General features: G+C 49.0%; 1 long non-coding RNA gene across 2 annotated transcripts in view; it reads left to right on the forward strand.

Annotated features, from left to right (window-relative positions):
- The window catches only part of LOC131482417 (uncharacterized), a 44,841-nt gene extending 17,949 nt beyond the window's left edge, over window positions 1-26,892 (forward strand). For both annotated transcript variants that reach the window (XR_009246977.1, XR_009246978.1), the window contains exon 3: window positions 26,793-26,892. This is a non-coding gene — a long non-coding RNA (uncharacterized LOC131482417). The remainder of the gene's footprint in view (window positions 1-26,792) is intronic.
- Window positions 26,893-27,147: the final 255 nt, after the last annotated feature.

The raw sequence follows: 27,147 nt of genomic DNA on the forward strand, positions 1-27,147 counted from the left end.
TTTGCACAGAACCAAGAGAGCAAAGCTTGTTCTTAGGGCCCAGGGTATGACCACCTAGGACCTCCAGGAGTGCCCCTTAAAGGTTCTGCCATTTCTGTCTCCCGCTAGGAGCATCAGCCCCTGAGACCGCTGGGTGGCTGGTGGTGACTGGGAGGAGCACAAGGCAAATGGCAGGTCCCTAGATCCACGCCTGGAGCAGCTCGGAGCTCCGGCTGGCTGTCCCCCACCCCCTCTACAAGCCCTGTCCCTTGAAAGGTCACTGCTGCCCAGCAAGCCCCAAATCCACCAGGGCAGGAACTGACACGTACTCAGAACGTCTCTATGATATGTCTCTCCCACTTCCCCCCTTCACGGGGCCCCAGAGCCCTCAGCACAGGTTAGTGTCAAAGGTCACGGTGACAGTGATGGCTCTCCCTGGCCCCTGGTCAGCAGGAGCTGTGAGAAACCAGCAGGAGCCTTAGTGATTGCACTGGCTGAGTGGGACCAGCCTCAGAGAGGGCACAGGACTGCAATGGCTCATGCCTGGGATCGACAAGCAGAGACCCGGAGGTGTACGTCCCCATTGGCCATTGCCTAGGACTGCTCTTAGTGGGGGCTCATTCGGCTCCAAGGTCGGGTTTTTCACCCAAAGCTGTCCCTTAGGCCTTTGGCCTGAGCTAAGACAGGGATTATGAGTCAGCAAGAAAGACACTTCCCATTAAGGAGTATATAGCTGCTTCTCTTGTAACTGCCCGTCTCCTTCCTGCAGGTATACATCAATCCATCAGGCCATCAAAGTGCTTCTCAAATATCTGACAGGGAAGGGGAGTTAGATGTGTGGTTACAGTTTCAGATTCTTCGAGCAGCCTGTGTGATGTACGGGAAGGAAAAGGCTCAAGGGTAGGTGGGCAGCTGAGTAATCCTTGAATCCTTGCCTGGGAGCAGTTTCTTGGTGGCAGGCTCAGAAGTGGTTCTGGACAGCTGCTAATGGCAAAGATGGCTAGCTGCGACAGTGGAATTGGAGAGCTGCTGAGGGTACAACGCAGGACAGGAGATGGATGACAGAACAGCTTCAAGTTGGAGAAGAGGATGGCAACCTATTGTCTCAAACTGCTGTGGCCTAGGTTTCCCTTCTTGTCTTAGATTCCTTCTCAAGGTCAGCAGAGTTTGTCACCAGGGAGCTAGGAGGGGTTAGACTTAGCCACAAGTGCAGAGCAGCTCCTTGCTGGGTTCAGGCCTCCTGGTGGCCTCCCATAGCCAATACGGTAGTTTTCAGGAAAACTCTTTGAATCTTAGATGTTATTTTGGCTCATTTTAGGGGGTTATTATTATCATGGGTTGATCCACAAAACTTCAAAGCGACAAATTATGTGTTTTGAGGAAGCCTCTTGAAAGCTGGATGACAAATGTTTACCTTAAAAAAAAAAAATCCCTGAAAAGGACAGAAGCAGGAAAAAGGACCTTGGTGAGTAAAACCAAAAGCATGTGGCAGACAAACACATGGCCAGACTGACCGTTTGTTTGGGACAATGCTCGCAGCCGCTACAACCTTGACATTAGGGAAATCGGGAACATGGAACATACCTCCTCTGAGTGGTATTTCCCTGGATTTCCTGGAATTCCTCTTGGAAGGCCATTGCCCCCTGTGCTATCAAGGGTTAACCTTGGGTTTTGTTCTCCCAATGACTAATGTGCCCTGTGTGGCGCTGAGCTCATCCAGAAACTGACGGTTGCGTGGGCAGTGTGGGAGATCTTAGCACTCATGAAATGCCTTTGATGAGCATAGTGAGCACGTACCAGGAGCACCCCTCCTCCAGCCCCGGGCCCCTGATTGTATAATTTTGCCGTGAATTCTTGTTTCTTCCTTTGAAATACTGCGTGATTTTACAGGAAGCTCGCTGACTCCTTTGGGAGCTTGGGATTACCAGAGTGTGTGAATGTTTCCAGAGAGAAGGATATTTGAGCTGAGGACAAATTCCACCACATTGAAAAATAACCATTTTGATAGAAACCAAAACAGAAGCAATTGACTTGAGCAACTTGCACGTGATGGGTGTCAGGGAGACTGCATCTTCCCACTCCTGGTGCTTTCATTCTTGGGAAAGGAGCTGGATGAGCCCAGCGTGACTCGGCAGCTGCCTGGAGAGGGAGAAGGGGTTTAGTAAGATCGGTACATTGGGAAGGAGACGCCATGCCTCGTATCCCCCTCTCTTTGCTCTTCTTGGGAGAGTCTTTGCTCCTGCAGGGAGGGCAGGCCCCACCCAGCTGTGTCCTAGTCTGCGCTTGAGCCCTGGAAAGTTCATGGAGCTGATGAGACAAGCTACCGTCTCTGCTCTCAGTTTCATTGGTCATCATGTGTGGGTCTTTGTTGAGCTTCTGGTTCCACTTAAAAATCACAAAGGAGGGAGGTGGCCGCCGCCCCGGGGAACCCTCCAAGATCCTCACATATTTCCAGGAAGACTTAGCAATAAAACAGGTGTGTGGAGGTACGATGTGGCTTCCAGATCCACATCACCCCTCTGCTGGGTCACAGATGCCCCTGCTGGCCAGAGAACCCAGAGGAGCTCACAGGTCATGTTGTTTCCAGCCGAAATGGGGCCATTTGAGTTATTTATTGAGTGCCTGCTGTGCGTCCAGGGTCATGATGGTGACCAAGAGTCAGGGACTTTTGCTGTCAGACTGTAAATTAACAAGGGTGTATCGGTTAGAACGCTTAAGGTTTCAAGCAAAATAAAACAACTTCAAATGGGTTTTGGCACTAAAAGGAATTCATGGACTCACTGGCGTAAAGGGAGCCAGGGTTCAGACAGCTGGGGTCCATTTCTCAACTCTTCCTCTCCTGGGTTGAATTTGTTCTTCAGCTAACACATGATGCAATGCCTCTGTCCCAGAAGCTTCTAGCTTCTCACAATGGCCCCAGCAGAGCTGAGACGTCCCATTGCTCAGGCCAACAGGAGTCTAGGTCCCAAGCTCCCCTCAGATGAGCCCATGTGGGTTCATGAGATCTGTGTGATGGCTGCATGGACTGACCTCACGCAGTGGGTCACAACCATCCCTGGACATGGGAAATTTGGACCTAGAAACTTGGGCACTTGTTAGGAAAGGAGAAGGAGCCACAATTGTCCACCAGAGATGAAAAAGACAATACGATTAAGTTCTGCTCTGTGTTCTCAGAGCCTGCAGAAAATGGAGATGTTCTGTCACTGCCGGCCACGCCAAGCACAGGCCTGGGAACTCGGGCAGCAGGACCCGAAGTTCTGTGTGGGTTCTGACACACAGCGGAGCCCACAGACACTGCTGAGGGCAATGCATTACTCCTTTTTTCCCCTCCTTCTGTACTTGCCGTTGGGCCATATTCTCCTGCTCTGTGATCCCTTTTTTCTCTCTTGAAAAAGTTTGACTTATTTATCTGAAAGGCAGAGAGAGAGACAGAAATTTCTATCTACTGGTTCATTCCCTCAATGTCCACAACAGCCAGGACCAGGCTAGGCTGAAGGCAGGAGCTGGGAAGTTCATCTGAGCTTCCTATGTGGGTGGCAGGGACTCAACCACTTGTCTATCACCTGGTACCTTACATTAGCAGGGAACTGGATTGGAGTTGGAGCTTGGTCTCCAATGAGGCGCTGTGATATGGTCTTACCCATCCAATGTCCACCCTCTTTTTCTCTTTTTGAAAAAGAGGGACATCATATGCTTGATAGAACTACAAAAGGACCCGTGGGGTGACAGTCATGACTCACCAAAGAAATCTAAACTACCTATTGGTGCGTTCCTGTTGTTATTCTTTTGGATGTAAAGACCTTTGTCTGCTGGCTTAGGGACTAAACATTAACCACATTGGTCAGCGCTCATGAGCTGCGAGCCTGGGAGACCCTAGAACTTCAGCATTCCAAGTTCTAAAGATCTGCAGAATAAGATCAGATCCAAAGAAAGTGCAAGTAGACAGCTGTGCAAATCCCACAGGCTAGGGAAGGTGTTCCAGCCCTGACCATGCCAGCTCTCGAGGGGCCCGTGCCAGTACTGGTGGAGCCAGAGCAGTCCTTTATTTCCTCATTCAACACACACATTTCTGGAGCTCCTTGCATACAAGAAGTTCTGGTAGAAATACAGAGAGGCCCTTAAATCCCCTCTAGAATCAGTAGGGTAGCTCTCTTGGAAAATAGATAAATAATTACCAGAAACCATATGCAAAACTAAAATAAAGACCTGCTGCTAGAATGATGGACTTAATGACTGTGCTATGAAGGACTATACTGTTATAATAATATAGGGGAAATTCCCCCATTGTCCAGTCAAGTTCAACGGCTTCTTAGGTATACCCTCTCTGGTCTGAAGACAGAGCCAGCAGAGTATCATCCCAGTCAATTGAAAGCTCCAACATACCATCAGCAAAAATTTACATCATTATGGAATTAATTGACATAGTAATGAGTAACCAATATGTTAAAAGTAAATGCGAGTTCCCAGTCACCTTCTGTGACCACCTCACCTATACTTCAATTTTAGTTTATACACAACATATAACATTCAAAACATAACATGTTATACATAACATCATATCATCTTAAATTAAGGCAAACATGTGGTATTTAACCTTTTTGGGATTGGCTCATTTCCCTTAGCATTATGGTTTCCAGTTTGGCCCATTTGGCCACAAAGAACTGCATTTTGTTTTTTTTTAATAGCTGAGTAGTATTCCATGGAGTAGATGAACCATAGCTTTCTTATCCAATCCTCTGTTGATGGGCATTTTGGTTGCTTCCATGTTTTTGCAATTACTGATTGTGCTGCTATGAGCATAGGAGTGCATGTTGGTTTCTCATAAAACAAGTGTTCTGGATATATTCCTAGGAGTGCTATTGCTGGATCATACGGTATGTTGAATTTGAGTTGTTTGAATATTCTCCATACTGATTTCCATAGAGGCTGTACCAGCCTGCAGCCCCACCAGCAGTGGAGTAGGGTTCCCTTTTCCCCGCAACCTCACCAACAAGCGTTGTTGGTGCTTTTATTCATGTGGGCCAGTCTTACTGGCGTTAGGTGGTACCTCATTGATGTTTTAATTTGGATTTCCCTTATTGCCAGGGAACTTGAGCATTTTTTCATATGTTTATTTGCCATTTGGGTTTGTTCCTTTGTGAAGTGTTTGCCCATTTCCCGTGCCCATTTCTTGAGTGGCTTGTTTGTTTTGACATTTTGGTTGTTTTGTAGCTCTTTGTATATTCTGGAGATCAGCCCTCTATCACCTATGTCGTGTGCGAAGATCTTCTCCCATTCTGTGGGTTGCCTTTTTACTTTGTTGATTGTTTCTCTAGCTGTACAGAAGCTTCTTAGTTTGATGAGGTCCCAATTGTTTATTTTGGTCCTGATTTCTACTGCATTTGGAGTCTTTTTTAGGAAGTGAGGGCCTACCCCTAAGTGTTCCAGTGTGTTTCCAACATTTTCTTCCAAAAGTTTGAAGGTTTCTGGATGTAGGTTTAGATCTGTTATCCATTTAGATCTGATCTTAGTGTATGGTGAGAGATGTGGATCTATTTTTTTGTTTCTGCAGGCTATCAACCAGTTGTCCCAACAGCATTTATTGAACAGACCTTCCCATTTGCCTGGATTGTCGTTTGTCTTTTTGTCAAAGATTATTTGGCTGTATCTGTGTGGGTTTCCTTCTGGTGTTTCTATTCTGCTCCATTGATCTTCCTCTCTATCTTTGTGCCAGTACCACGCTGTTTTGATAACCACTGCCCTATAGTATGTCCAGAGGTCCGGAACTGTGATTCCCCCTGCTAACTTCCTGTTCTTCAGGATGGTTCTAGCTATCTGTGGTTTTTTGTGCTTCCAGATGAACCTTTGGATCATTGTTTCCAGTTCCATGAAGAATGTTTTGGGCAATTTGATTGGGATTGCGTTGAATGTATATATTGCTTTTGGCAGTATAGACATTTTAATGATATTGATTTTACCTATCCAGGAGCATGGGATGTTACTCCATCTTTTGAGGTCTTGTTCAATTTCTTTTTTAAGTAGTTTGTAGTTTTCTTCAAATAAGTCTCCTACATTTTTGGTTAGATTTATTCCCAGATATTTCATACTTTTCTCTGTTATTTTGAATGGTATCTTGCTGGTTAAGTCTTTTTCCATCTTGGGGCTGTTCGCATACACTATGGCTGTTGATTTTTGTTCATTAATTTTGTACCCTGCCACTCTACCAAACTCTCGTACAAGTTCTAGCAGTCTCTGTATTGAGTCTCTTGGCTCTTCTACATAAAGAATCATATCATCTGCGTATAGTGAGAGTTTAACTTCTTCGTTTCCCATTTGGATTCCTCTGATTTCTTTTTCTTGTCTTATGGCCTCAGCGAGTACCTCTAGGACTATGACTGAACTTGAGCTGTGGTTATGCAACTAGGTGGAGGAATCCACCATGGTGGGAGGGTTTGGGGAGGGGTGGGGAGAACCCAAGTATCTATGTAATTGTGTCACATAATACAATGTAATTACTGAAGTTAAATAAATAATTAAAAAAAAATAATAATATAGGGGAAATTAGTGGGGGAGGGGAGATTTGAGGCGGGAGTAAGGGAAATCCCAGAGCCTGTGGAACTGTATCATAAAACAAATAAACTACTACTACTACTGATAATAAAAGATCTGTCATGCCCAGGGATGAAAAAGGCAAAGCCAGGTTCATGTTGAGGGAGGGAGCTGGAGAAGGACTAGGCCATGCTGTGAACTGAGTGAACGGACCTTGCCTGAAAATAAGCAAGCATACAAAAGGGAGCTTCCAAAAGTTTGTGAAGAATGTGTATTATGAAAAAATTGTGCATGGATTCCTGGAATCTTTGCACCAAAATGTATTCATCTTTAAATTCCATTTTGCATGAACTTTTGGGAGTGCATCTCCTCCTGCACCATTGAGAGATGGCTACCAATTATGCAGTCCTTTTTTATGGGGGGGGATCTCAAATAAACATGACTCAGTCTTTGAACACCCTATTGACAGTTATTTAGTCACACTTCATCACTCTTATTCAGACTTGTATCATAGGCAGTTATATATTTAATCCTTGATCATTTCACTTACTCATTAAACATTGGTGAAAGGCCTGGTATGTATCAAGTTCTGTATCAAAGGCCAGAGTATGAAAGAGTAAGAGTCTTATATCCTAGGAGCTCATTCCAAGGTGGGGCGGCATACAAACAACCAAAGTACAGCATGAGTGGAACCATCCTGGCAGCCCTGAGCGCTCACACTTGACTTTTTCACTAAGGAGCCCGCAGGTGGGCGGATCTTGGAGGCAGCTTGTTTCCTGATTGCGTTTCCAGGGTCTGTGGAAAGTCCCTGCAAGAGGAGCCAGACTGTGCCTGGAGGGGCTGGTAGCAGGTCAGGGGCAGAGGCTGGGCTGGTGGGGTGGGAGGGGCAGTGTTTGGCCAAGAGGTTGAGAAATCCCTGCAGACACTCAAGTCTCATATTGGGATGTCTGAGTGCAACTCTCCTTACTGCTCCTGATCCCAGCGTGCAGATTGTACTCAGCATGGGAAGCAGCAAATGACGGCCCAAGTGGTTGGGTCCATGCCCACCACATGGGAGATCTAGTTTGAGTTCCTGGTTTCTGGTTTTGGCCTGGCCCAGCCAGGGTTATTGCAGGCATTTTTGGGAATGAATCAGCAGATGGCCACAATGGCCCCCATTGTTTTCCCAGGTGTATTAGCAAAGAGCTGAAAGGGAAGTAAAAGTAGCTGGGACTTGAAACCAGTACTCTAATATGGGATCTGGGTGTAGCAAGAGGTGCCTTAACTTGCTGCACCACAATGCTGGCTTTCCAAAAATTCTTAGACACAAGAGATGAGGAGGTGGATAAGGTAAGTGGAGTGAAGGGGGTGTGCTCTGGGCTTGATAAAGAAGAGGGATTTATTGAAGGATTTCCAGGGAAGAGTGATAATATTAGGTTTGGGCTTTTGAGAGACTTTCGGGCAGCAGTCTAAAGAGGAACTGTCATGGGGCGGGCTGAGAGGCCGAGGAATCAACAGGAAGCCCGTTCCAGGAATCTGAGTGAGAGGTGAGGAGTCTCCCGGGTAAAAGAAGGGGAGCTGGTGGGCTCAAGGAAGAGTGTGGAAAGCGACCAACAAGGCTTGATTGGGCAGGAGCTGGTGTGGGAAAGGAAGGAGTTAAGGGTGATTTTGAAACCACTAGCTACACAGCTGAAGAAATGAGGTTCTGTTAGCCACAACAGCTTCTAGAAAAGAGAGGAACCACTCATGACATGCTGTGTTCAAGATGCCATCGTGACGGGCAAGTGGGCAGTTACAGGCACCAGTCTAGGCGAGGAGCTTGGCCCAGCTGCCTGGGACACAGTCATCCTGCATCAGAGGGCCTGGGGCGGAGTCCTGGCTCCATCCCTGAGCCTAACTTCCTGTGAATGCACACCCTGGAAAGGCAGCAGAGAGTGGCTCAAGTCACTGGGTTTCCACCACTCACACTTGTGGGAGATAGACTAAGCTCCCAGCTTGGAGCTTTGGCCCAGCCCAGCTCTGGCTGCAAGGGCATTTAGGAAATGAGCTAGCAGAGAAGAGGAACTGTTTGTTTCTCTGCCCTTCAGATAAAATAAACTTTTTAAAATGTTCATTTAGCCTTGATGACAGGGATGGTGATAGACACAGGTGTGGGGGTAGAGAAATGCCAGGGACACGGACTTAAATGGCACAGACCATGTCCAGCTGAAGAGTGAGAAGTGTAGAGACCAGGACAGGCCTCGGGGAGGGTTCACACAAACACACTGGCCAAGGAAGAGGAACCAGCTGAGGGAAGCAGAAAAGGCCCAGAGAAACAGGAGGGAAGAGGAAAGCTCAGGAAGGAAGAAGGGGCGAAGCCAGTGAAGTGGTCAGAGCTGAGAAGTCTAGCGAAGCATTTGTGGCTGTTCCCTGCTAAAGACTGAAGCCTTTGGCAGTAGGAGCCCTTGGCATCGTACTTGGCTTAAAGCAGGCAATATTATGCAAGAGTCTGTGCATCCACATAAAGACGTACCAATCTGGAGATTTCTAGTAACTACTGGTCGCCCAACAACCTCAACATTGGAGACATAACCGTTATGTTAGGATAAAATCAGCCAGAAGAAGAGTATACTCAGCATCCTAATAGTCCAAGAGGTTCTAATCTCTCCCAAATTCCATTAAAAAGCCTCTGTTAGTGGGCCCGGCACGGTAGACTAGTGACTAAAGTCCTAGCTTTGCGTACACCAGGATCCCATGTAGGCAATGGTTCGTGTCCTGGTAGCCCTGCTTCCCATTCAGCTCCTGCTTGTGGCCTGGGAAAGCAGTCAAGGATGGCCCAAAGCCTTGGGACCCTGCACACCCATGTGGAACATCTGGAAGAAGCTCCTGGCTCCTGGCTTCAGATTGGCTCAGCTCTGGCTGTTGTGGCCACTTAGGGAGTGAACCAGCAGATGGGAGATCTTCCTCTCTTTGTCTCTGTATTTCTGACTTTCCAATAAAAATAAATAATTCTTTTAAAAAAACCCATTAACACCTAGTGTATATTTCATCTGCATCAGGATGCAGATATAGTTAATGCTACAGAGAAAGAGGCTGCCAAGGAGGCAGTTTATTGGGGGTGAGAGATGGAGTTTAGTTGCGGTTGCTAAATGCAAAAAAAATGGGTGTCTAGACATTGGCCAGTTATAAAAATTGCTGGAGGGCAACCACATGCAGTTTCAGGACCTCTACAATGTCTTTCTCAAATGTCACACGAAGCCTGCCAAGCTGTCAGAGTGCCTCCTGTGTCCCAGATAGCACACTAGGGACACCTACCCATCCCTACAGGAGCCCATCGCCAGCAGAGGACAAAGACAGGAGTTTGCATTCACAAATACCACAGAGTGCTGTGACCAGGGAAAGCGCGACAGTATGGCCAGACATGGTGGATAGTAAGGGAGCTGGTGCCTGAGGACAGTGGCTCCCAGGAGAGACGAGGCCCGGAACATGACCCAGGGCCATGCCCTGCTAGATCCAGAGGAGAGCTGCTGTAACCAGGCCATAGAGGATGGAGTTAGGAGAGAGGCTGATTGTGAAATCCATGCATGTGAACAAAGGCAAGAGACACAAAGCTCAGTGGGTCTGAGGCCAAGGGGAAGAAGGGCAAGCGGTGGAGTGGGGCAGGTGGGCAGAGACCCTGTCAGGTCCCCAGCACACCTCCAGGCGGTGTGAACTTCAGCTTGCCTGCTGTGGGAGCCACCACAGGTTCTTGTAGATGACTTCAGAGGGAAGTCCTTGGCTTTTGATTATTTTTTTTCCCCATTCTCACTCTCTTTCTCCTTGCTTTTGAAGATGGCAGCTGATCAGGCCTATGGCTATGGAGAAAAAAAGACAAAGGATTTATTTGCTGAGTGTAGAGAAAAGGAAGCAGCTTACAGGTCCCCCAAAACTGGACTTTGGATGGCAATGAGAAGAGAACAGGAGGATTCTAGAAATAACTTTAACTGGCCAGGAACGGCTCTCCCTGCAGACTCTAGCACTCTCACCTCCCGGTGCGCTCAGCGGTGCACCTGGGCAAAGATCCCCACTGGTACTGCACAACACATGGGTTCTCATGAGCAGCAGCACTGCCTGGGAACCCATCAGACACACAGAACTCTCCAGGTCCAATCCCAGACCCACTGAGGCAGAACTGCAGGTACACTGGAGTTGGAAAAGCCATGATCTGCAAGCTAAGGAGACTGCCTGGCTGATAAACTTTGTGTCGTCACGATGCAAGCCACGGATATGTTGTTTGACTGATGGCTGCATAATGAGCTCGTGAGCTTGTCTAATTGTGAATTTAGATCCAAGTGTCAGGGCTGAAACCATGTCTCCTCCACTGAACATGTCTAAGACAGCTCCCTGGAGCTCACACTGGCTGGAAAAGTCACTCTTCCCTGCCCGCACCTGCCTCCTCTGATAAGAATTATACAAAACATAAATGATCACTTTAAAGTGGCCCATCCAGGGGCTTTAAGCACACACCCAGGGTGCTACCATCGCCACCCACCACTCATCTCCAGAACATTCTCATTTGTATTAAAAAAATTCCCAGGGTCTCCTCCCCCTAGTCCCTGGCAGCCAGCATTCTTCTGCCTTTATAAATATGACTATCCTGGGTACTTCCTATTGGAGAAATCATACAATATCTGTCTTTTTTGTGACTTCTGTTTTCACTGAAGATAATTCAATCAAATCTTATCCATGTTGTGGTGGGTGCTAGAACTCCCTCCCTTTTTAAAGGCTGAGTAATATTCCGCAGTATCTATGCAAGTACCACACTCTACTTACCATCCACCCATTCTTGAATTGCTGCTAAGACACAGCTATAGAAAACAGTTAAGATTTATTTATTTTATTGGAAAGGCAGATTTTACAGAGAGAAGGAGAGATTGAGAGAGGTCTTTCATCTGCCAGGTCACTCCCCAAATAGCTGGGCCAGTCCAAAGCTGAGAACCAGGAACTTCTTCCAGGTCTCCCATGTAGGTGCAGGGTCCTAATGATTTGGGTCATCCTCCACTGCTTTTCCAGGTCAGAAGCTGGATTGGAAGTGGAATAGCTGGGACATGAACCAGCGCCCGTATGGGATGCCGGCACTGCAAAGGCGGAGGATTAGCCTATTAAGTCACCACACCAGCTAAGGGCAGTGTTATTATAACTCATGTGTGTGCCACGCATGCGGGACCACTCTCAGCACCATCTCCCATAGCTGGGCTGGCACCAGCACAGAATTCATGGTGAGTGAGTGTGTGTGTTGTTTCTATCATCTGTGCCATCGCTGGTGGGTGGCTGAGAAGAAGAGCTTGCCGTCATTGAGAGCAAATGTCTGTCTGTCACAGGACAGTAGTTCCCTGAATATAAACTCCAAGTGCAGGACATTAACTGGAGAAGCTCAGGGATCTTTCCCATGTCCTTCCTGTCAACCCTAACAATCTGTGTCGCTGCAGTTACCAGCTCTTTCCAGGTAGGGTGAGCGGTTGGAGAGCAGCTGCCTGCTGAGCGGCGCTGACAGAGATGCTGAAGGGCCATCCCTGCAGAGGTGGGTAGAGGGGTCTGCAGCCCTGAAGCCAAGAGGCAGATGCCCACTGGGCTAGATTCAGTGTGCCTTTCTGTTTCAGTGACTTCCCCTCCCCTCCAGCTTCCCTCTCACCCCCACCCCTGCAAGAGGGCTCAGACAAGGGGAGGAGACCCTGAGCTTATGGGAGAACTATTCTGAAGAATCACATTAGGGCCACTGTTGTGACACAGCAAGCTAAGCCTCTGCTTGTGTAGCCAACATCCCCTATGCGCATCTGTTCAAGTCCTGGCTGCTCCACTTCTGACTCAGCTCCCTGCTAATGCGCCTAGGAAAGCAGCAGAGGATGACCCAAGTGTTTGGGCCTCTACATCCACATGGGTAACCTGGAGGAAATTCCTGGATGGTATTTCCTCCAGGTGCCAGGGGCTCCTAGTCCTCTTCCGGGATCTCCTGGTCTTGGGGGGTTTCGGGAACCTGGGGGGGCCCTGTTGCCCTTGCTTGCTTTCCCTCAGGCAGCAGTGAGGGCACTCTGACGTTCTGCAGGCGGAGCCGCAGCGTCTCCCCTCTGAATGTGGCAGAAGAGGAGAGGGTCCCCATGGCTCCCTGTCTGTGGGAAAAAAGTCACCACCCACTCTGGACTTGGGCTTCCATGGGCTCACTCCAGCTTTGCAGAGGGTCCCTAGTCAGCAAGACAGCGATGAGGACCAGGATCTCACTCCATTTTCTTTTGAACTGCTGGTCCTCCCGCGTGGTTAACTCAGCTTTATGGAAGGTATCTGTACTACTCTTAAGGAAGGCTCCAGGATTTGGGGAGAAGGTTCATGTAGGGTATTTCTCCTCTTTTTGGTTCTAAAAGAAGAACCAGATATCGAGCAGCCGGATGCAGAAGGAGGGAAGAAATTAAGAACCTTCCTGTAGGAATCCCAAGAAAAGGGGCTTGGTATGTTGGCAGGCACCTCTGAGGAATTCCCACGAGAGCTGTGGCCCTGGGGTGCGTTTAGCTGCAAGGAGCCAGTGAAAGCCTGCAGACACGCATAGACTCACCCAGCTTTGTAGGCCACTGCCTCCCAGGGGGCCTGCTCCGTCCAGCGGACAGGCCCTTCCCTATCCTGTCCTTCGTCATTAGCACATGCCTGTCATCTTCTTCAGGAGCCAAGTAAAAGCTCAACGCCTGCAGGGAGATTGCCCACAGCCACTGCCCCCTCTTCACTGTATTTATTCTTTCCATCTTCTCGGATGTGTGTATCCTATATGTTCCAGGAAAGTCCATATGGTGTACAAAGCATTTTTGATTTTATTTATTTTAGAGGCAGCGAGAGAGAAGAGAGAGGGAAGGAGGAGGAGAGAGGAAGCAGAGTGTTCTTTTGCCTGCTAGTTTACTCCCCAGATGTCCGGTGGTCAGGGCTAGGCTGGGACAAAGTTGTGTGCCGGGAACTCAGGCCGGGTCTTCCACATCGGGTGGCGGGAGCCCAGCGGCTGAAGCCATCACGGCTGCTTCCCAGGGCTGTTAGCAGAAAGCTGGGGTCAGGAGCCACAGCCTGGCAGCACACACAGGTGCCCTCGGTTGGGTACCGACATCCTCATTCCTAGGCCCGAGGAACACGGTGGGGGGGCTCTTTCTTAATGACCATTTTCTGTATGTTTCTAAGCTCCCTGAAGTAAGGAGGGCACAGCTTGGGTAAGGCCAGGCTGGGGTTGGTAGGCTCCTGAAGCAGTAGGAATCCTGCTAAAATGCAGATGGTGCCTCAGCAGGAGGGCGTTGGGCCTGCGACCCCCAGGATGTCAGTACCAACAAGACTCCCTGAGGGGTAGTAGCCAAGACTGTCCCCTTCCTTACCCTGAGCCCTTCAAGCCAGTGCTGCCTTTGTGACATGGCTTTTCCCATTTTTTTAAAAAAAGATTTATTTATTTTTATTGGAAAGTCAGATTTACACGGAGAAGGAGAGACAGAGAGAAAGATCTTCCATCCATTGGTTTACTTCCCAAGTGTCCACAATGGCTGGAACTGAGCTAAAGCCAGGAATCAGGAGCTTTTACCACACAGCTGCAGGGTCCCAAGACTTTGGGCCGTCCTCTACTGCTTTCCCAGGCCACAAGCAGGGAGCTGGATGGGAAGTGGAGCTGCCAAGGACACAAACTGGCGCCCATACGGGATCCTGGCACATGCAAGCTGAGTATTTAACCACTAGGCTACTGTGCTTGACCCTAAGAGCTTCTTTTGATTTCCCTGTGGCTGCCAGGTCTCTATTTCCTGGCACAGTCCTACTCTCTGAGAGGCAAGGCTTCACCTGTGACACTAGGAAAATGCATCCGAGTTAGACAGACGTTCGTACATACGCTTTTAAACTGGGAGGGGCAGGCTGGCACGAGTGGAACCACGCAAACATCCAGGGAGGCTCCCAGCCCACACCGGTCAAGTCTGGAGGCCTTGACTTGGCTATGAAATTGGTGTCTGAGGCTGGAAAATTCCCTTGAGCCGGGATGGTTCATGATTCTAATCATGATGCTAAACAGTGCAAAGGCATACAGACAGGGAGGTCACAGCTGGTTCCTTGGCAGACCAGGGGGACCGGGTCAGGGGAGGCTCTGGGCCGGTTCTGGTGTGTACCGGATCTGAGCCCAAGTGCTGGCCCTGGTGTGGCAAGAAGTCAGACCTTCTAGAAATCGGCGCCGGCCTGCCCGCCGGCTGCAGGAAGGGCTGAAGAAATGCCCTGTGCTGCCACCTGCCGGCCCGTGCTGGGGCGTGCAATCGCTCCGGGCCCTTCGCAGGTAATCCAGGAGCTGAGACAGAAAGAATGCAAACAGTGGCACCAGGTGCCACCTCATTAAAGGAGCCAGGGACCATGACTAAGAAGCCTAAAGTCTTTTCAAACTTGGTAATTTCCTCCTGGTTGTTATTTCCTGTCCGTTTCCCTGCAGCAATTAGCAGTAAAATTTAAAAAAAAAAAAAAAAGCCACAGTGTTTGTTTTTAAGGGCAGCAAGGAAGCTGAAAACCCGGAGCAAATTGCAGGAGACGGAGCAGGTGGACGGAGCTGACCGGGCGGAGAGAGGAGGGCTGAGTTCCGGGCCTGTTTGCCCAAGGAAGGAGGGGTCGGGGAACAGAGTTTGCCTTGTGCTGGGAATGAAGGCAACAGTCTTCATGCATTGTCACTGCTTCCTGTTTTGTCTGTGGAGGTACACGTCCGTCTGTAAACCAGGAACATGTGGGGTTGTAGCCCGGGGCAAACAGTGCCCCTATAGAGTAAGGATCCTAATGTCAACATCAAGTGCAGGCAGATAAGGGATCTGGATAGAGGCAGTCAGGAGTCAGGCTAGGGAGTGGTGGGGACTGGGGTAAATTGGATAGCCACTCACTCTACCTAAGGAGGAAATACTTTCTCCACTCCAGGTGGTCTAATAAAACTGTCCCCACATTGACAGATTTTTCAGATTCTCAAGAGAAGCTGTAGATCTGGATTATGATGGGACGTCTCATTTTTAAATGTTGGCAGCTGATGTTGCTTGAAAAACAAACAGCAACAGCACACTGCGGGCCAAAGAAAACATGCTTGTGAGTGTATTTAGCCTCAAGGCCAGCCCTTGGAAAACTTGGACCTGCAGTAATGCATGTCCTGGGATCTAGAAGCACCGACCCGGTCAGACGTGTCGTCTATCCACAAGAACAAGCTCACACCAGTGGTCAGATGGCCACTGAAATCAGGGAGGTGTGGAATGCACTTACGATCCTATTTACAAGCGGGTGGCAATCCAAATTTGAGCCAATTTCCTTGAACTAGAAGCTTTGGGGAAGAACAGACAGCATAATGTTAGTTTTCTTTTTTTTTTTTTTTTTTTTTAAGATTTATTTATTTTATTACAAAGTCAGATATACAGAGAGGAGGAGAGACAGAGAGGAAGATCTTCCGTCCGATGATTCACTCCCCAAGTGAGCCGCAACGGCTGGTGCTGTGCTGATCCGAAGCCGGGAAGCAGGAACCTCTTCCAGGTCTCCCACGTGGGTGCAGGGTCCCAATGCATTGGGCCATCCTCGACTGCTTTCCCAGGCCACAAGCAGGGAGCTGGATGGGAAGTGGAGCTGCCGGGATTAGAACCGGCGCCCATATGGGATCCTGGGGTGTTCAAGGCAAGGACTTTAGCCGCTAGGCCACGCCGCCGGGCCCATAATGTTAGTTTTCTTGAAGGAAATTTACCCATTTGTTTTTCCTGTTAAGAGAAGGAATTAGGGGGAGGGTGCTATGATTTTCAAGCTATATTTGTAGAGTGGTGTAACAAGCTAACGTTAGCAGCCCGCTGAAGTTTATCTAAATGTTGACAGTGGTGCTGTGAAGCTACCTTGGCAAGGCTGTTGTAGAAGGAATTAAATTTAGGGAGATTTTTGACCATGGGATCCATTTACATGGGGACCATGGATTTGGACTTGATGTGGTCGTCTGAATGGAGTTATTCCATTCTTCTCTGCGTGGCTGGGATTTGAACCATTGTGCAAAAGCAACAGAAAGCTGAGCACATCTATTTGTCTTGTGAGTCCTAGCATTTGCAACTTGGAACTTTCAAAAATATATATTTTTAAAAGATTTATTTATTTTTATTGGAAAGGCAGATTCACAGAGAGAAGGAGAGACAGAAAAAGATCTTGCATCCTCTGGTTCACTCCCCAAGTGGCCCGCAATGGCCGGAGCTGATCTGATCTGATCTGAAGCCAGAAGCCAGGAGCTTCTGGGTCTCCCACACGGGTGCAGAGTCCCAAGGCTCTGGGCCATTCTCGACTGCTTTCCCAAGCCACAATCAGGGAGCTGGAAGGGAAGTGGAGCAGCCAGGACACAAATCAGCACCTATATGGGAACCCAGCACATTCAAGGCGAGGACTTTAGCCACTAGGCTATTGCGCTGGGCCCTCAGAATATGTTCTAAAGAACAAATGGCATATTATTTTCATCTTTATGTGCCCAGTGAAGTGATGGTATGGGGAAGCTGTTCTCCAGAATTGTTTTACAAATGACTGGTGTAAAGACCATGGTTAAGTTCACTTCTTTAGACATCACTGTTACGAAATGCTCATCGAAGCTGCCCAAGTACTTTTCGTGGCTACTTACGTGGCAACGTAAGGTGCTGCCTAGGGAAGACACGCCATTTCCTCTGTCTTCTTCTGTAGATTTCTTCACAGTTGGAAAACTACATGTTTCGGTTTGGGTCAACAGTTATGAACAGAAGTGTCTGCTTGAATTTCTTAGAAAGTTTTCCAATAGGGATGATTCAGTTTGGCTTCGTGGGTTTTCTGCTTGCTTCCAGACCGGAACCTGGATACCCCACTTGGGAGCTTCAGTGGAGGCAGGCATTTGACCTGGCAGTCAGGAGGGGCAGGGACTGGGGGAAATGACTGAGGCCCCACACCGAGTGCTGCGGCTGGGTACTGTTTCCAACACCAGCTTCCTGCTAATGCGGACCATAGGAAGGCGTGGTGATAGCCCAAGGAGTTGGCTTCCCACGCGGGGAGACCCGGATCAAGGCGTCGGCGCCTGGCTTTCACCCCAGCATTTGGGGAATGAACCAGGGAATGCGAGCATACACTTTCTCTCTTTCTCTGGCTTTCTGCTTCTCTCTGTAACTCTTGCCTTTCAATTAAACCTTTGTTTTTTTTTTTTATTCATTTTATTACACCCAGATATACACAGAGGAGGAAAGACAGAGAGGAAGATCCTCCGTCCGATGATTCACTCCCCAAGTGAGCCGCAACAGGCCGGTGCTGTGCCGATCCGAAGTCGGGAACCTGGAACCTCTTCCAGGTCTCCCACGCGGGTGGCAGGGTCCCAATGCACTGGGCCGTCTTCTACTGCCTTCCCAGGCCACAAGCAGGGAGCTGGACAGGAAGTGGAGCTGCCGGGACCAGAACCAGCGCCCACATGGGATCCCAGGGCCCTCAAGGCGAGGACTTTAGCCACCAGGCCACGCCGCCGGGCCCTTTTTTTTTTTTTTTAAAGATTTATTCATTTTATTACAAAGTCAGATATACAGAGAGGAGGAGAGACAGAGAGGAAGATCTTCCGTCCGATGATTCACTCCCCAAGTGAGCCGCAACGGGCTGGTGCGTGCCGATCCGAAGTCAGGAACCAGGAACCTCTTCCAGGTCTCCCACGCGGGTGCAGTGTCCCAATGCTTTGGGCCGTCCTCAACTGCTTTCCCAGGCCACAAGCAGGGAGTTGGATGGGAAGTGGAGCTGCCGGGATTAGAACCGGCGCTCATATGGGATCCCGGGGCGTTCAAGGTGAGGACTTTAGCTGCTACGCCACGCCGCCGGGCCCTAAACCTTTCTTTAAAAGCTGAGCTTCTTTAAAATCTTATTACAATCTCAAGTAAATATAAAAGTCAAAATTCATTAAATTTCTTAGGAAGAAGTCCTATTATAATACATCCACATCAAGATCAAAGGAAATGTTTTTACAGTACAGTTCTAAGAAAATCAAAGGGATTGCCAACCAATTATTTTTTCTCAACTTGTTTTAAGTAGCAAATATTTTGTGCTGACAAATTACCCAAAAGGTACACAGAATATGTGAATGTAATTTACATTTTGGAATTTTGTGTGCCCTTAAACCATCATGTTTTTGTGACATATACACTAGATTAGTATAAAAACTTCTAAAGAACTTAGAGCTTCCACTTGACAAATTTAGGACGGTTTGAGCATCAGAAAAGATGATGGCAGTGGTTTATGGCACCTGTAGAAACTCTGAGTTCACAGCGATTTAGAAGCGTACCAACTAACAAACATGGAGAAATGGTAGAATTTGAGCTTACAACTATCCACGTCAGAAGCACTTCTGGCGAGGATCACCAATGGATGACAAGTTACTGAGTAAAAGCATGTTGGGAAACAACATAGTCGCTCAGTTTCAAAGGAGCAGCTTACAGATTAGTCAGTCAATCATACTATAGCTTTCCTATAGAGACATCAGCCTGCTGTGGGTTTGTTTGACAGACAGAGCTACAGACCGATGGAGCTGCCATTTGTAGGTTGCTTACTCGAATCCCTGAAGTAGCCAGGTCTGATTCAGGCCAGATCCAGGAGTTGGGAACCCAATTCAGGTCTCCCACAAGGGCTGTAGGAACACAACCCTGAAGCCATGCCCCGGGTTGCCCTAGTGTGCAGGAAGTGGGGCTCTAACTCAGACACTCAGACTTGGGACATGGTACTCCAAGTGGCATCTTAACGCCCAGTCCAAACATGGGCCCAGGTGGACATCATCTTTTTTTTTTTTTAAAGATTTATTTATTTCATTACAAAGTCAGATATACAGAAAGGAGGAAAGACAGAGAGGAAGATCTTCCGTCCGATGATTCACTCCCCAAGTGAGCTGCAACGGGCTGGTGCTATGCCGATCTGAAGCCGGGAACCAGGAACCTCTTCCAGGTCTCCTACGCGGGTGCAGTGTCCCAATGCTTTGGGCCGTCCTCGACTGCCTTCCCAGGCCACAAGCAGGGAGCTGGATGGGAAGTGGAGCTGCCAGGCTTAGAACCGGCACCCATATGGGATCCCGGGGTGTTCAAGGCTAGGACTTTAGCCGCTAGGCCACGCCGCCGGGCCCGGTGGACATCATCTTAACCAAGCAATCACACTTGTTGTCACCAATGTGCGGAGCCCAAGGCACAAAAGTGGCCCCACACAATGGCTCAATGGGTAGATCCTTACCTTGCAAGCCCTAGGATCCCAAATGAGCATAGGCTCATGTCCTCGCTGCTCCACTTCCCATCCAGCTCCCTGCTTGTGGCCTGGGAGAGCAGTCAAGGACGGCCCAAAGCCTTGGGACCCTGCCACCTGTGTGGAAGACCTGGAGGAAGTTCCTCGCTTCTGGCTCCGGATAGGCGCAGCACTGGCCATTGTGGTCTCTTAGGGAGTGAATCATTGGACAGAAGATCTTCCTCTCTGTCTCTCCTCCTTTCTGCATATCTGACTTTGTAATAAAAAAAAATTTTAAAAAAGAGAGAGAAGAGTATCTGTCTCTCTGTAACTCCGACTTTCATGTAAAATAAGTAAAAATTTTTTTAAGTTTTAAACCTTAAAAACAAATTTAAAGTACAGTTCTCTATCGGCTGCACCAAGCCGAAGCCAGGAGCCAGGAACTTCCTCCAGGTCTCCCACGCAGGTGCAGGGTCCCAAGGCCTCAGACCATCCTCGACTGCCTTCCCAGGCCACAAGCAGGAAGCTGGATGGGAAGCGGGACTGCCAGGATTAGAACCGGTGTCCATATAGGATCCTGATGCATTCAAGGTGAGGACTTTAGCTGCTGCTGAGTTATCGCGCTGGGCCCTACAGATGCATTTTTTTTTTTTCAAATATTTTCCACCTACCATAGCCAGTTGAATCAACGGATGTGTAGCCCACCAATTCAGAAGGTTTACTGTGTACATAATAGAGTTTGTAACTCAGGTATCACTGGGAGTCTTAGAACATAGCCCCTGTGCAGGTATGCACACCCTCCAACATGAATGAACCTTTAGAAACATGCTAAGGGAAAGAGGCTAAACAATAAGGGTTCCATACTGCACAATTCCATTTATACAAAGTTTGTTTTATGCAATTTTTAATTGTTCGTTTGAGAAGCAAAAGAAGAGAAGGAGGAGGGGACGAGAGAGAAGAGCTCCCGCCATTGGTTCATTCCAGCAGCAGCTATGAGTGGGCCCGGCCTAAGCCAGAGGTCGGGAAGTCATCTCCAGCCTCCTCCGTGGGTGGCAGGGGACCCACTGCTTGAGCCACAACCTGCTTTCTCCCATAGTCTTCATCAGCAGGAAGCTGGAATGGGGAGCCGGGGCTGGGTGTGGCCCCTCCAACATGGGTTGTAGGTATCGTAACTGGCATCTTGACAGCTAGGCCCAATGAATCTCCTGCCCGTGTTTTGAAATTCTTACAACTGAGCTGATGACTAATGCCCCCCGTTTTACTTTGCACCTGGCCCTGCCTATAAGGTGACCACTTGTATGACACCTGTTACCCCCAGCGCTTAATACAGTCCTGAAGCCCAGTGGGTGTTTAACCAAGATCAGTTCCCTTCCCTTGCCCCACTACCCTGGCATCAGCGCTCATTTCCTCAGAGCCGGCTGTGTGGTAGCTGGGGAAATGAAGGCAGGCAGCGGAGGGGGCAGTGGGACGCTGCGGCAAAGCCAGCTGCAGGCTCCCTTACCCACCTGCAGGGGACAGTGGGCAGGACAGCTGTGCCGCCCCACCTTCTTGTCTCCAGCAGCAGTGACAGCATCTGACTCATTCGTGCTTAGAGTCACCACCGCATGCATCCCTGTGGGCTCCTGACTTTGAGAGTCCTGCCTTGTCACAGGCAACGGAAGGCTCTTCTGATTGAGGCTGGCCCTTGAATTCTTTCCCACGCTGTGAATTACGAAGTGCTTTTTCTGTAACCAGGTATATGGACCAGCATACTGACATCTGTAATGAAAGCCCTTGCTGAGCACCTTTGCCTCCTATCTCCACTTGCAAAGTCACGTGTTAGGCACAGCTAACACAGATGGTGGCTGAATCTAAGACTGGATCACGTGGTGGGCGCTGCAAGCGCATGGGTAGTGCTGTGAAGCAGCATTCCTGATGGGTTTGTGTGTGCTAGATATTTTGTTTGGTTCCCAGCAGTGGCTCCTGATGGGGGGAGCAATTTCTTACTGTCTTCAGTCAGCTAATCCAACTCTGATGTCGCAGGACTGTTGAAAAGATTAAATGAGCTAGGGCACGTATAACTTTTAGCGCAGGCAGGCACTTAGTAAAAAGGTCACAGTCAAAACAGAACCTAGAACATCCTGTGACACCACTGTGCTGCTGTCATCAGGGCTAAGTTGGACTCCTCCTGGCACACAGCCAGGAGGCAGAACATGCTCTGCCTGCCCTTCTGCTTTTCCAGCTAGAGGCAAAGGCAAGCACTACCAGTCCTGAGGACTCAGAAGGGGGGGGTCCCTTTCTTGCCTCCCAGCCTTGGGTTGGTCCCTCTCCTGTTCCCTGCAGTGTGTTCTGCTCACAGGGGAGACCACACAAGAAGTCTGGGGTGCCTGTGACTGAGGGCACAGGGACGGGATTGAACCCATCCAGGCATTTTTGCTTCTTCAAAATCACCTTCTTCCCACCCGTCGGGGGCAGTGGATCCACTGAGCACTTAGGAAGCACGCCCTGGGAATAGCGAGGCCTGGGTGTGCCTCCTGGCTCAGTGACTTGCACCGAGTGACCTCTGTTGAATGGCCTTAGTATTGAAGGTGATGTTACCTCCACCTGCCGCAGGGTTCAGGCTTTGATACAAGGAATCCTGAAAACAGGGAGCCTAGGAGCTCAGGGCCAAGTGCCCCTGGCTGGGCTCTGGAGAGGGCCTTTTGCCAGGCTGAAGGTTGATGTCTTCTCACTGTGTCCTCAGGCAGGGAGATCCTGGGGTCTCACTTAGTAGGGCTCAGTCCCTCCCCGGGGATTCCTCTTTAATGACCTAACTCCATCCCAAACCAGCCTCCTAAGAGTAGCACCTTGGGGTTAGGATTTCAGCCTATGCCTTTTGGGGGCACACATTCAGGTAGGTAGTATGACATCATACCCGAAGCACCCACTACATGCAAATGACTGAAAAGTACTTCTTTTCTTCCTGCCTCTCAGTATTTGTATTTGTTCTGTGTTTTTGTCTAAACAAAGAAATAAATTAAGTTCTTTCAACCTCCTGTCCTAATAATCCACATTTTCAGCGCTTGATACTTAGTATTTTATTTCTATGTCTGTTTTCTTGATTATTATTCTTTTAATTTGAATGACTGTGACAAAGAGACAAAAGTTTTTCATTTGCTGATTCACTTTCCAAATGCTGACAATAGCTAGGGCTTTGCAGGACTCAGCTTGGGTCTCATGTAAGTGGTGGGGACCCAAGTGCTGGAGCCTTCAGGTACCTTTTGGGATCTGCATTTGTAGGAACCAGGAATCAGGGTGGGACTGGGACCCCAACTAACCCAGACACTCTGATATGGTGTGGAGGTCTCTCATCCTAACTGCCGCCCTAAACACTCCCTCCCCTTGGGAGCAATGTCCTTCTAATCCCACCTTTGGTGCTAACTGCATGATGAGGTGAGTCCTTTTTGAAACATATGTTTTAAAACATTTGCTTGTTTTTACTTGGAAGGCAGATTTTTACAAAGAGATGAGACACAGAAAGAGATTTTTCTTCTTCTTTTTTTAAGATTTATTTATTTTTATTGGAAAGGCATATTTACAGAGAGGAGAGATAGAGAGAAAGATCATCTGTCTGATGATTCACTCCCCAAGTGGCCACAACAGCCAGAGCCAAGTCAATCCAAAGCCAGGAGCCAGGAGCTTCTTCCAGGTCTCCCATGTGGGTGCAGGGTCCCAAGGCTTTGGGCTGTCTTTGACTGCTTTCCCAGGTCACAGGCAGAGAGCTGGATGGGAAGTGAAGCAGTCAGGGCATGAACTGGCACCCAATTATGGTTAATTTTAATTTAGTTTTTTTTATTTATGGTTTTATAGATTGTGGCCTCCTAATGCCACATTCAAATTAAATTGCTTCCCTCTTGGCATTTCATAAGGAGGATTAGTTTTCAACACATGAGCCCCTGGGGATGCACTCAGTCCATACCCAAACAAACCCCAGCAGGAAACTGTGATCTGAGGAGGCCAGGGAAGTTAGGGACACAATGCATGATTGGCAAGCAGAAAACAAAAAGCAACAAAAGAAGCAAAACACAGGCATGCAAAGACCAACCTAGGATAGTGAGACATGAGGTGGACTGAAAGGAAGGAAGCTCATAGCAACAGATAACACTTCCATAGGGCTCCCCAGTCACCAAGGACCGAGCTGTGCACCTGCTAACCATCTACCTTGCAAAGACACACTGTAATTAGATCTTGTAAGCTTTACATATAGGCAAAGGATCATGAATATATTTTATTGTTGATGGGGAGCCATGGATTTCTTCGTGGGGTGGGGGAGCAGGTGTTATCATGGAATAATTAGCCAGGGGAGCCAGGAGACTGACTAAAAGCATGAGGAACTATTGGTGTGAATAGCCATGTGCTGCTCTTTTCTGGAGAGAGAGCCCAAGACCCTCGTCCAACCTCTAAGGCTTCAAGAAAAGCTAAGGCTCTCTGACTTCACAGATTCGCCAAGGATGGTGGTGTGAGTAATGAAAAATGAGGGGGCCCAGAGCAGGGCTTAAGGAGGTCTTGTTGGCTGGAGGAGTGGCGAATAGACCCTTCCGTTTGAGATACGTTAACAGGCTGTGTACATGGATCTCCGGTGGGCTTTGCAGACTTAGAATCCAGCTCTGTGGAGACCAGGCAAGGCCATGGCCAAGGGAAGAGGAGGAGTCCCTCATCACACGCTGAGGTCCAAATGACAGTGTCAGGGAAGGAAGAACAGAAGGTCAAGGCTGCATCTTCAAACATACTTTCCCCATCTGCTGTGCCTTTGCCTAAGTGCTTTCTGACAGATGGCTTTTCTCTACACAGGAAATTTCACGTTTTGAACTTCAGTTCCTGAAACACATTAAATCACACTTGGGCTTCCTAGGGGCAGGAGGGGATGCACATTATGCTGATGTCTGGTTCCTGTCTCGTCTGAGGAAATTATCTCTTCAACATGCTCAGGTGCCCCTGACCCTGTTGCTAAGTGTGGGTGGTTTTGAACTAACTTCGAAAGTGTGTAGGATAATTGTGAGTGCGTGGAGGGACCCAGTTCTAGCCCAGCAGTTAAAATCTCAGGAACCCACAGGATCCCTCCTCTTGGTGGGGAGGTGGGCGGGGAGAGAAAAGCAAAATACCTGCTCAGGCCAGGAAAGCTGTTTCAGGCATTAGGGTTGCAAATAAGCAGCTCCCGACCTGGATCGATGGTCACAATCCAGGCAGGCTGCTGGCGTTACAGCCCCCAACAGAAGCTCCCATTTCCCCCCTGAGTCTGTGGAATGTGTTTTTCTTTGTTCCAGGCTCCGGATTGCTTACACAGTCCCCCCATAGAGCCCCGGGAGAAAAGAGTTGTTGCAAGTCTTATTTTAAGGATAAAGAGATTGAGGCTTAGTGAGCAAAGGTCACACTGCTAACCAGAGCCCAGATTGTTCATGCTTTCCTGGGGGGAGCACTCATCTGCAGGCCCTCCTATGGCCACGGGCAGCCTGGTGGAGTGGCCCAGAGCATCCAGACATGGACAACAGGAAACAGAGCCAGAAGGAAACGTCCCAGGGGCCCAGCGGGTTGCACTCTAGATCTACACACCTGCACCATGTTGCATCTTGCTTCTATCTGGCTTTACAGCCCACCTTGCTGCATGTAAATGCCTCCTTGTTGTCCCCGCTTCTAAACAGGGCTGCCTCTCTTGGAATGCACCTGGGTTTGGCCCTGTTACCTGTAGCCATTGGGGCATAGCTAAAGTAAACCTGGATTAACTGTGCCTCCAGGAACATGCTGAACTTGGAGGAAGATGACTGAGACTGACATAGCTAGTGCCAGCAGAGTAGGGATCCAGAGCTGCCCACCCAGGGACGGGGGCTACGCTGGAGCCATCGCTGAAGGACCCTGTCCTTTAAGCAGCAGGACGTGTGGCGAGGGTGACTGTTCCCCATAGACAGCTCCTGCTATGCCTTGAATTGCACGCTCCACAAACGTCTCTGCAAATTGGAAGATTGGGACATCTGACTATGATCTTATTTGGGAATAAGCTTGTTAGGGATGTGATTAGTCAAGCTGAGGCCGTTCAGGTAGGCCCGAACCCAGCGTGGCTACTGTTATTACAGGAGGAGAAATTCAGGCGCAAAAGTGCCCTCATGGGGACACAGGCTGAAACCCAGTGATGCCCGGGGCGCCCACAACCTCCAGCAAATGGCCAGTAGCCAGGGCTCCTCCTCATGACATTAATGACGCCTTGATCTTGGCTTCTGGCCTCCAGAGCTGTCAGACGATCATTTTCTTGGTGGTGTTTTTGCTGTAGCTGCCCTTGCAAACACAGGCACCCCTTTTTCTCTAAGATGGCACGAATGGTCCTTTCTGGTTTGGTTTCTCCACACCAAGGCCTCAGGAGGCACAGCTGTGACAAGCTTAGCAGTGACTGTGACTGTGACTGCTGCCAGGCTCACGGGAATGCAAGGGGACCCTCTCCTCCATCTTGCACTTGGCCCTGGAGGCAGTGTGGCTGAAGGGTGGACATTCCTGGTGTGCAGCTGGGTAGCAGACCTCTTGAGGGATCAAAACAGTCAACCCCAATTCTGGCAGCATGGTTATTTATTATTTATTTGCTTAACATGGCTTACGAGTCTTTGTTCTCAGCTTCTCTCCTTACCATCATTCAGGCTGTTACCAATGTGCCTCTAGTTATCTGAGCAGGGCAGCTGGTTTCCATGGTTACCCGCAAGCATGCAGCAAGGTGCCATTCCTAGGAGGCCCTAGGATTAAGCAAGCAACAAGAAAGGCCTCTAGCACAATGAGAATCACCTGGAGCCAACCATCAGCAGGTGCTGCTTGGGGTACCTGGATCTGAAAAGCAAGGCAGAAGCTCAGATGGGCGATCTGGGAATAGCTTAAGAGGCTCAGCTGCAATGTAGCTAGATATTACTGCCTCCTGGGTACTGAGCTCTCCCTGTGACTAAGGGCTATGCCAAGCCCTTCACGGGCAACCCCCTACCCCCACCGAGGGGTCCTTGCTTACCCAAGCACTCTGTTTTGCAGATGAAGAGACTGAGCTTCAGTAACGTGTTGAAGATGTGACACAGCCAGTGAACACAGAGCAAGGACATAACCCCAGGTCCCTTCTTCCTCTCTCCCAGGACAGCATTCTGCTCCTCTCCCACCCCAAAGGGCTGACCTGCTCAGCTACATCAACAGCCTCCCTTGTACCACTTGACTCTGTCAGAGGAGAATCCTACAAGGGGTTGCTTTGGGCTGACTGTCCCACAAAGAGGCTACCTGTGCAAAGCCCCTTTCCTCCACCTCCTTCTTGTGTCTCTGAGCCTAGGGCTGTGTCTATCCCCAGCACTCATACTTTTGCCGATGCTCCTTTTGATATATACTTATTTTAAATTTATTTTCATTGTGTTTGGAGAGATTTAGTGTTTCCATCTGGTGATTCACTCCCCAAATGCCTTCAACAGCCAGGGCTGGGTAAGGCTGAAGGTGTAAACT

The sequence above is a fragment of the Ochotona princeps genome, chromosome 17 (genome assembly GCF_030435755.1).
Source record: "Ochotona princeps isolate mOchPri1 chromosome 17, mOchPri1.hap1, whole genome shotgun sequence".
NCBI classification, from domain to species: Eukaryota; Metazoa; Chordata; class Mammalia; order Lagomorpha; family Ochotonidae; genus Ochotona; species Ochotona princeps.